General features: G+C 38.9%; 1 pseudogene; it reads right to left on the bottom strand.

Moving 5' to 3' along the window:
- Window positions 1-9293: 9293 nt before the first annotated feature.
- On the bottom strand, window positions 9294-11115 carry LOC111820580 (granzyme-like protein 2; annotated as a pseudogene).
- Between the last annotated feature and the right edge of the window lie 246 nt (window positions 11116-11361).

Here is an 11361-nt window from a genome sequence, read left to right as displayed (position 1 = left end):
TTGATATAAATTGGTCTATTTGAAAAGTACACTAAGATCTTTATGTTTTATACTATGTCAATCTTAAAAGTGAAACGTTTTTAAGTAACTTAAGCTAGATATTATATGAAATGTGTTTTATTTAAGGAAAAAGGATAGTTTTGTCTTAAAGTAGCAGTTCCAAAACAGTAAAAAAGAAAGAAATTAGCTATCTTTTGCCTTTCAAAATACCTCCATTAATTTAAACATATGCAAATTTCTTCCATAAGTCAAGAGAGTGAGGGCGGGGCACGATCAGGCCTCCCCACCTCCCAGTCTCCAAGGTCCTGTAGCTCCAGGGAGGGTTTTGAAAGACTCCTTTCCAGCTAGTTGGAGACTCTTTTAAGACTAAAGATAAGAAAAATTGCTGCTTTGCTATAGTTATCAGAAATTGGGTAGATCCTAATCATAAAACTGTAAACAAGTTATCTGTATTATAGGGGAACTTTAAGAAGTCAAAAAAGAAAAAAAGAAATCACGAGACACACCTGAAGTGGCCTGGAAAAAATGTTTCCAGCAGTAGCCAAACACTTAAGGTTATATCCATATCAATGAATTGGTCAATTGAGCAGAGACTTTGTGATTTCCAAAGCCAGTTAATAAAATCTTTAAGGGATAAAATTAGATTGGGGAAAATATGTGAAGTAGTAAAAGTTGAATGAAATCTTAGAATGTTTAAATACTTTTCTTTCAACAACAGTTATGTTTTGTGGTATACAGGCTTAAAATAATTCCAAAGGTATTTTAGGTAGCTTATTGATGTTATTGAGTTAATAGAATTTGTCATAATTTAAGTTCAGATACTTTGCCTTTTTATGCCACAAGAGGATACATAGATATACATATTTAAGTCTGCGAATAAGTGTTCATTTTTGCCATGTAAAGGGATACACTGTAAGAGATATACAACAAAGATAACCTTTAAGAGGTTTATTGAAAAAGAACTTTATTTGATATGGTCAAGTTTCATCTGTCTGACTAAAGTTTAATGGTTTAATTTATGAGATTTTTAGGAGTTGTAATGTTAAGTAGCATATAAAACAAAGAATTGGGTTTCTCGCAGTTAAAATAACAAAATTTTATTTAATTTCTGAGTTAAAAGGGTTAATTTATTCTTTGTGTAATCTGCCTGGAAGACAAAGGTTTGGCCTCTCATTAGAGATTAAGATTCCTGAGTCTGAATACTAAGCCTCATGGCTTTTAGAAAAGAAAGCTAAGGGTTTTACTTTAAGATCTTTGGTTAAATAACTTAAGTATTGTTTCACAGTAACCTATAAAATTATTATCTCTTCATTGCTAACTTAGTCACAACTTTATCTTTTTAAATCTAGTATTATCAAAGAGAATGGTTTGATTGAAGAATTCACATCATTTTTCTATGAATTTTTTTTATTACTATTCAGGTATTTAGGGATTTGATAATGTTGGTATATTTTTGGTATATCCTGACTGTGGTATTTTGTCTCAAAATTATTCTGCATTATATCTGAAGCTCTTTGAATATGGTTAATGGCTATATTTAGAAATATTTTTATCTAAATTTTTTTTAAACTGATTTTACTTGGCCTTTATGTTGGGCTTGACATTAATTTCTATCAGGTCTTTCACTATTAAGAATATTATATTTATCAATTAATCATGGCCATATTAAGTTTTGTCATCTGCAGGTAAGTTTTTACTTTGCTGATTTGCTGAAAAGTTTGACCAAAATATCTCAACAAAAAGATGGACTATATTGGACTTGCTAAAAAGACTGTGACTAGACCGAATAAAATTTCCAGAGCTCCTATGCAGAAGCTGACAAGTTCACAAACTGCGGCTGATCCAGAATCACATGGAACAGAAATTAACTACATAAGACTGAGTAAACTAAAGGAAACTATGGTTTTTTAAATATTGCTGATATTTTAAGGTCCTAATTTCTGGATATGAGAAATCATTCTCCTTTCTCCTAAATTATCTAACTAATGGGTTTAGATATTGTAACTCTTGAATTAGAAGTTCCTGTTGGTAAACTTAGCAAAGTTGTAAGTATCATAACCAGGGAAGTATTTGAAATTTGGGCTATGATTTTACAAAATAGAACAGCATTAGGTTTCCTGTTTGTCTCTTAAACAGTTTGTTCCTCAATCGATAAATTTTGCTGTATTTATATTAATACTCAATCTGAGGTTTTGCAGAATGTAGTTTCTGTTGAGGTACATGAAAAGCAGTTACTGATGCTGCTTATGTAGAGACAAACACCTCATGAGATTTGTTTCCTTGGTTCAAAGACCTTAGGGTCATGGTTTCACTGGTTATTTCAGACAATTGGCCTAATATAATTGTTAGTGTTTCTGTTTTATTTCCTAGTTTGCTGTATGGTGCCTGGGGTCTTAAAAACCAGATGATGTCCAATTACCATTTATTGAGCATTTTTGATAAAAAGAATGATGAGAGAGTTGTATATAATTCTCCAGGAATCCAGATTTCTGGCTTTCAGAGAGGTTGAGGCAACCCACATGGTATATTTGCCTTTGGGTGTCCTCTTGAACCCTGAGCTTTGAGAAAAAAACTGGTTCCTGAGGATACTTTGAGTCAAACAATGGTCCAGACAAACTAGTAAGATCATTTTGCTCTGGGTATTGAACTTTTTTTTGAAGAATTCAGTCTGTTTTAGGAAACTAACTTCAAAGATCAGACAGAGTTATGTTTAGGGTAAATTAGTAACTAGTTTAAGCAGTCTTTAAGACAATGTCATATGAAATACCTGTCTAATGTTTGTAATCAAACTGTAGCCCTCTTACGATGCAGAAAATTATGTATCTTAAAGAAACCAGATTCTCAGAGGAGACTGACCTCATAGCTCAGACTCCTTTTTACCTTCTGCTTCTGAGAAACTGACTCATGACTGTTAATAGGTAAACCAAGGAGGGGCAGCTTGCCCTTGGGAAGAACACTTAGTATGTTTTAAACAGACTAATTGAAGACCTCCTACAGGAGAGGTCCATACTGTATTATCTTGTTAAATCATTAGTTCTCTAATGAAAACCTGTTTGTCACATGTAAATTTTTCTATACCTTCTGTTTCTTCTAGACAAACTTTGTGTGCTTCTTATGGATATACATTTCTGTGTAGATATGTTTCTAATTTAGATGATTCCTTTCCAACTGATAGTGAATTTACTTGGCAATCTTGTTTAAATTACTGACAAATGTATGGACAATGCACTTTGGTAACTTCAGGATTATCTTTAAGTATTCATAGTAACAATGCTAGTAAATATTGAAAAGGTAATGTTAAAATTGTAAAATGAAAGTCAGAAAAAAACTCATTGGTCCAACATTCAGGGTATCATTGGTAGCTTTAATTCCTACTTATGGTATAGTTGAACTGGAGAAATCTTTAAGAAAATTTGTCAGTCACTATGGGACAAATAACAGATGAGACAGAAGCACAACAGTGATCTCTGATCTCATAAGCCAAGGTGACATGAGATAACAAAATAACCTCAGATTTTTTTTATTAGTCCAAGAAAGTGTAGTCTTTGCTGTAGACAAGATGGACATAGAATTAGACAGCAAGCTACCTGATTACACATTGTCACACCCTTACAAATACCAGATCTATTTGGTTGGTTACCATCAGGAATAAGTACATGAGCTAGATCACTACTGCAAGTGATAATAATATTCTTAGTCTACATCCTGATACTATTAGGCATAATAAAATTTAGCCTCTATTGTCTTACACACCTAAAAGGCAAAAGAAGGCCTCGGGCTAAAATGTTGATGTACATTGAGTCTGCTCACTCGGCAATGCGATTGATGAGAGCATCGTTCTTACTTAACAATCTGGTGAAGAACCAGATGGTATCCGGTGGAAAACCAGCACCGTGAGTTTAAAGAGCCTGCAATGGCCACCATCTAGGAGCTCGACTAAGTCCAGGTATTGATCATAGATGTCTTATCTCCAATGTCTGATCAAAAGGAGGGATTCATTTAGGAAATAATATTGGAGTTATTATTCCCTCTCCTCAAGCATACAGAATGTGACCCAGCTGGAGCTGGGCTCACAAGGGCTCACAAGGACTCTCAAGGACACATCAACTGGGCCCTGAGGTATAAAGACAATAGCTAAGATAATCTTAGAAAATATCTTTTAGGGAAACTTTCACATAAATCCCATCAAACAGAACACAAAAGTCTTTCCACTCTTATCTTTTTCTATTAGCATTTAGTGAATAGGAATTTGTTGGACCAATGAAGACCCTCCTGACTTTTGTTACTGAAACCCTTACCGCTGATTGTTAAGAAAGATAATTTAAAATGTAAGGTTACAATTTCTAGCCAATCAGTGAAAAGATGATGATTTCAGTGATTCTACCCATTTTGTGATGGTGATATATACTGATGATTCTGTAACCTTCTTTGGATTCGGGCAGACATGGCTGTGGCAGCATGCTTGTCCTTTTTCCCATTCTTGCTTATTCTGTGATATTTTTTGGACTTGGGCAGACATGGCTGTGGCAGCATGCTTGTCCATTTTCCCGCTTTTGTCCTTTTGAATATATGCCAAATAAAACTTTCTTTTTACTTTACTAAAAAATATATATATACAAAAGTACTTACTGATATTTTTGGCTTACAGAAACGGGAGGAATGAAAAATAAGCCTACAAGATGGCTGTCATTGTTGCTGGACATAGAAAGATGTTAAAATGCTGGGCTGCCATAAAATCATATTTTCAAAGTGTGGCATTTAACCCTTTCTCCTTTGAATTTTTTGTTGACACCATGAGTTTTCACTAATGGAAGGCATGCTGATTAAAGGACTAATTCAGAATTTTTGTTATGAGTTATGGATTTTGATATCCATTATCTGGGATTCCATGTGTCCTAGCGTACTCCTCTATATCTATTAGCTGGAATCATGTATGTCCCAGCAGATGCCAGATATAGTAAATCCTACCAATATGAGTCAATGAATGCATGGTAAGAATAACTTACAGAAGTTTAAGTTTCTTGAAAAGTACCACTGCAATGCATTATTTCTTATTGGAAAGGCATTATTTACTGTTCAGAAGCTAGACAAGAAGGGAGCCAGTAACACTTGGAAACTATGAATATCATAAAGGAGAAAATGGTCACTATGACTGAATGAAGACTGGCAATAGCTTACTCTTACAATAAGTACATTCTCACAAGAACATGGAGGAAGTTTATCTCACAGAAATAAAGAAAAAACTGTCACAAATTTAGAACATTCACACATCTAGGAGGTATCACCTAAGACAATGCTCAGTCTACACAAAAACGAGACTCCCACTAAGGATTTTTGAGTTTCACACAGTTCTAAATGTTCTTACCTTGAGGGTAAATGCATTAAAATAGGTTACCCCCTTCCCAAAGAACTCCAAAGGCATAAAAGTGGATGGCATACCCAATATCTTTTGTAATTTGTGAATACATTGAGGATGACAATGGAGATAAGGGTTATCCTGAAAGAAGAAATCTTTGTGTTATTCCTACAAACTGTTTGATGATGTTTAAAGAGACTATTAGGAATGTAGAAAAGGATAAACTCATTGCATCTCACTTGTTTGATATTATGTGTAGGTTGCAAAAAAAGTCAAACAGAGGAAAAAAATATTACTTATCCATTGGAAGGAAGACTGCCTCAGGACTCAAACATATTGCCAGAAGAGGGTAGCCAAGTTTAACAGGGCTTCCTTATTTCTTTACTAAAACTGTATTTTTTTTTTTGTAATAAAGTTGAAATTATCCCTTGCTTTACAGACTTTTTCCATGAGAAAGGGAGGTTCAACTTGTGATGACATTCTATGCTCTTTAGAATATTTAAAATCTTTGTGTCTGATTGACATGGAGAGATGATCTACCAAACCAGTCTTGTAGACACCAAGTAGATGGACATATTTGGAGAGCAGAGACCTAATTCCTGTAAATTAAAAAACCTGCTGTTGCTAATAGGAAAAATCCTAAGTGTTGCATGCTCAAAAGCTATTGTTGAGAGGACATTGGGCTTGCTAAGAGCAGAGCTGTGAATCAAAGTGAGTATTGTGATTGACTATATTTTATTTAGCCACTACCTAAAAGAAAAAAAGAATATTCTTACGAGGCAGGCAATTCAGCAAAGTATTATTAGGCATGGACACAGAAAGATTAAAATTTTCTGTACTGTAAAGAAACAAAAGACCAAGAAATTGTTATTTTTAATTAAATCTGGGTAACATCTGCCTAATTAACTCTGTTGTATTTATATTATCCTTTAAAAATTCTTGTAGGTGTGTAACAATATACAGTATTTTGTGTATTAGGACAACATAATAAAATATCTTATACATTATAAATATCTGATAAAAGACTTAAAAAGTATGAAAATGAATTATCAGAAGGTAGAAAGAAACATTGTAAGATATTTTCACCTTTTTCTCATAGACATTAATTGTGTAATTTGTGCAAATATTACTTATTACTTACTGTCACTGTTAAATAATCACGTTGCTGATGTGTTTAAATAATAACACTTATGTAAAAATTAAGTAATACCTTAAAAAAAAAAAAAACCCGTTGCTGTGGAGTCTACTGCGACTCATAGAGACTCTATAGGACAGAGTAGAACTTCCCTACAGAGCTTCCAAGGAGTGCCTGGTGGATTCAAACTGCTCATCTTTTGGTTAGCAGCCATAGCACTTAACGACTACTCCACTAAGGTTTCCAAATAATACCTTAGGATATAAAATTTCAAATAAATATCTATTTTAAATATTTTATGTAAAGTAATAACATACATGTACATAGTTATATATTTTATGGATGTGTGAGTATAAAATATATATATATATAAAAGTATAGACATAAAATTATATGTGTACATCTGTTTTAGCTGTATCCCAGGTTAGCTCTCAAAGAAAGTTAGTGTCTAGTTCTAAGGGAAATAAAATGATTTTTCTGCAAGATGCTTCGCTGCAAGTGGATTGGAATTTTCTCCTTCCACACTTAAATAAACATTCATCAACTGCCTAAGTGATAGATCTTGTGATACAGCAGTGAATCCACAAAAGAGATATTCCCCCAGAAACTGCAAACCTGCTGTTTCTTCTTTGAGAAGAACTCTCAAAGAAGAAACAGGAAAAGGAAGGGTGCAGAGCACATTGTCCTGGGGACGGCAGAGTGAACAAGTGCTAAAGGTGTGGGGTAGTATGGGATGATGCTGGATGACAATGATGCATAGATCTTCAGGATGCTCTTGGGGCAGGTGGAGTGGGTCAGAACTGCAGTGTCTGTGGAGACTGGGCTGTCCCAAGGCTGTTTATTTTCTGATCCCACTGCTTCAATATCTCCCTGCTGATCTAAAGTTTAGTTCTATCTTGCTGTATTCTTGGGAGAGGACAGATGCCCACAATCCTATCCTGTGTTCACCTCCAAGTTCTACCTAGCTCTGCTCTGGAATGGAACCTCCGTGAGCTCCTCTGGGCCCTGGATGACTGGGGGCACAGGGAGCCCATAGGAGCTGCAGGCCTTTAGAGAGGAAGTGGCTCTGTGGGTGTCACAGCAAGATATATGGGCTGCTGCTTCTCATTCCACAGCACTAAGCTGCCATCAGCAGTAAGTCTTTTTATAGCAGACACTAGCATCGCCACCCAGTACCTTCCGTGTCATGTGAGAAAGAGCAGTATTGAAGGTTAGCCTCTATGTGTCACAAGGCCTGCCAGAGACAGAAAGTCCACTGGAATTCCAAGCCCAGTGAGGCCAGAGAGTAGACATAGGAGTGGGACTGAATCTTCTAAAGGACCTTGGTAATCAGAAAAAAGGAGCAGGTTTATGGTTCCTGGGGAAAGACCTATGTGGTTTCACTGCTTTATCACAAGGCATATTACTTATGTGGTAGATGAGTGTTTATTTAAGGATGGGAAGAACAAATTCCAATCCTATTGTGGAGAAGCATTATCTCAAGCATATAGGTCATATTAACAGAAGCCAATGACAGACATGGGGCATAATCAAGATAGCAGTCAGCCAAGTGTGATCAAGTGGGACAAGCTGATGAACTGAGGATACCAAGTGAGCAGGGTCACTGAACTCAAGTGGGGGTGTAAGGTGTGCTGGGCTGGATGAGAAAGGCTGAGTGGGGTGTTGCCAGATTAGTGTCTGTGCCCTGGAGCAGTCGAGCCAGTGAAACATACTCCAAGTCAGAAACAGAGGGAAAGTTTATTTAGGAGGTGTCCAACAACAGGGATCCAACAGCAACACAGCCTGTCCCTATGGAGTCCCAAAAGGCATTTTTACATTACAGCTTATATATGATTTTTACAAAAGTTAGAAATGTCTTTGTAGCTGGCAGATGGCATGGCTGGATGAGTTATTCATTACAAGGTAATTATAAGAGACTCCTTATCAGGCTAAACAGATACATGCTGGACATATCCTTATCAGGCTAAAGATTTACAGACCAGACATCTGAGCTTTAATCTCCATGTGGGGGATCGTAAGTCACAAGTGGCTGGACAGAGCAAAACAAAGTCATTAATGAAAGTATGGGGAAAGAAGAAGGCAGGCAATAAAGAAGAAAAAAAAAAAAAAAGAACTTATAGGTTCATCATGGAGTTAGTTATGTCAAGCTCTCAACCACCCATTTTGAAAAGGAGAAAATATGCTGTGGAGTATTAGGGTCACGTGGGCCTGCATAGATGGGAGATGTGTCCACAGGCATGGGGAACAGGCCCATCACATTCCTCCAAGTTCTGCTCTGGTTGGCAAAGCCTGGTTTCCGTGTGCTTCCTCTTTGACAGGATTAGGGGCCAGTAGGCAGGGCCCAGCTGGGATAGCAGCACTAAATAGAGGCCATGCTGAACTATGGACATAGGGAGATGAGGGTGGAGCCTCACTGGGAATGTGGTCCTGGTGGGGTCCAAGTCAGCCCATACTGTGTCTGTTGGAATCTCAGTTGCTTTTATCCCCCGCCTCTGTGCTGTCGGGCTGGGGTAGGTTTAGGAAGGAGAAAGGGCCATAATTGAGAGACTCATGCAACAAGTTTCATTGTTTCTCTGAGGAAGTCATCTCCTAACTGATAGGATCAGACAGAGGGACCTGACCTTAGAGAAGCTGATAAGATTGGACAGTGCACAGGTGTGAGTTGTTGGCTTGTGTGGGGAGTTTGGGGATAGATGAGCAGGGATAGCAGAGAAGAGGGTGGAAGAGGTCCTATTAGAATCTGTCTGGGGTACATCAGGGAACCAGTGGATATGTTCCAGGAAGAAGCAGCTGGCAGCTCTTCTACACTGGGTGATAGTCTTTATTAAGTATGTAATGTCCTCCCTCCACACAGGTGTAGACTGTGCCACAGAACCCAGGGCCAGTTGTTAAGCTATGCCAAGGTGCATTCATTATTCTGTGGATCCAGGGCACAAAGCTGGAGATTCTGGTGAAGACTACAGGAGAGATATTATCATATCCAAGGCTGACAATACCATGGGTCACACTGTTACACACCAAAGGTCCCCCGGAGTCGCCCTGTGGACATAGAAGGGAAGAGTCTCAGCCCAGATCCCTCCGATTTCCTTCTTTGTATCTTTTTTCTCCCCAATTTCCATTTCCTCCTGCTTAGGGACTGGGTGTTCAGAGGAGGTAGGGACTGTGGGGTCACAATTCACTTTGGCCTTAGTGAGAGAGGAGCGGGCTGAGCCCAGGACTCTGGGTTCACCCGGTACTATGAGTCTCTGCCCTGGCTGAGTTCTCTCTCCAGCTCAACCCAGTCCCAGGCTATCCACTTAATCTCCCATGGAGAATGGACAAGACATGAGCTGTGGGAGATGGCTGAGACTCACAGATTGAGAACAGTATGTCCCTACTCATGGTGGACCCTGCTCTAAGCACTCTACATTTCAGTGAAGACCTGACCATGGGATTCCAGAATCTTTGTCCCTCTAGTAAGACAGAAAATGCTTGTCTCCTTACCATTCCTGTTTCATTGGCTTCCAGAGGGTTCCCCACACACAGTTGGATGGAGTTGTGGTAGTGTGGGAACATTTGCTTGCCTGCTGCTTGTTCTACACTTCCAGGTCTACTTCCTGAAGTGTGGCTGACAATCAGCCATTATCCGTTATTCCGCAGCCTGCCACATGGCACACCTGTTCCAGCTTCACAAGTCCAGGCTCTGTGGTAGGGCAATGATCTGCACAGCTATGTTCAGTCGTGCCTTGTATTTCAGCTGGTCAGAGAAGTTGAGAAATGGCAGTTCAGATACTGCCCTGCCAGGGGGCGCTCAGAACAAGGAGGAAGTCACTTGTTTCTCCCCTGACTGGAGAGTCTCCAAAGTCTCCTTTTATTGTACAGGGACCAGTAGAGCATCAAGGCTAGAGGAGTGAAGGGGTCTGAGATTCTGAATGAGCTGAGGCCCTGCAGTATCCTGGGTGGCACACAAACAGGCAAGATGGTACCTTCAGTAGCACGATGTCATTGACGTGTGAATCATTGTCATACTCTGGATGAGGGAAGGCTTGAAGTACAGGGATGACCTGATTAGTGGGCTCCTTTTTCATGACATTGTGAACTCCCAGGGTGACAATCATATTTCTGCAAAGAAAGGCTAGATATAGTAAGTCAAGAGAAATTCAACTCAGTGTTGGGTAAGGAAATTGATGTTCCTGTCAAAGGCAGGCCTGAAGCTGGGTCAAATCGGGAGAAGGAAAACGGAGCAGAAATCATGTCTCACTTCTCTCCTCCAACACCTCAGTCAAATGTGGACAGTGTTACCTTCTTTTTGCTGCAGCGGTGATCCAGGCCAAGTCCTTCAGAAGCATCACCTGCTACCCTGGTCCCCGCCTACAAATTCCAATCCTCTGTCCCACACTAACTTCCCACTAGACTGGAGATGCACATATGACTACTCTGATGAGCTCATTGGGCCTTTTGGGGTCAAGGACCATCCTGAGCTACATCTATGAGATGCTGTTGAAATTTCCCAGGGAAAAAGAACCCAGCTGCTGCTCCTCACCTTCTGTACAGTGAGCCACTGTCAGCACAAAGTCTTCTCACACCAGAAAACCTCCAATTGGTCCCAGTTAAGGTGGTCATCAGAGATCCTTATTGCTGCCATGTAGTGTCAGGAGTGCAGTCTGGTCTCTGCACCTCCTTTGATCACTGCATAGGGATAAAATCTTCCCTGGATCTCTGTGCTCACAAAACTCACAGGATCAGTACTGCCTGTGACCTATACAACTGGAATGTTTTGGGTTAAATATACTTCAGGCACTTGTTAAGAAGAAATGATCTTCAGTATGCACAGCCAGAAGAGCTAGGAAATACTCTCCCTGACCTGCACTGGATGCTTTTTATTTCCCAA

The sequence above is a fragment of the Trichechus manatus genome, unplaced genomic scaffold, assembly GCF_000243295.1.
Source record: "Trichechus manatus latirostris isolate Lorelei unplaced genomic scaffold, TriManLat1.0 scaffold00043, whole genome shotgun sequence".
NCBI lineage: Eukaryota > Metazoa > Chordata > Mammalia > Sirenia > Trichechidae > Trichechus > Trichechus manatus.
This window is presented reverse-complemented; position numbering and strand designations above follow the sequence as displayed.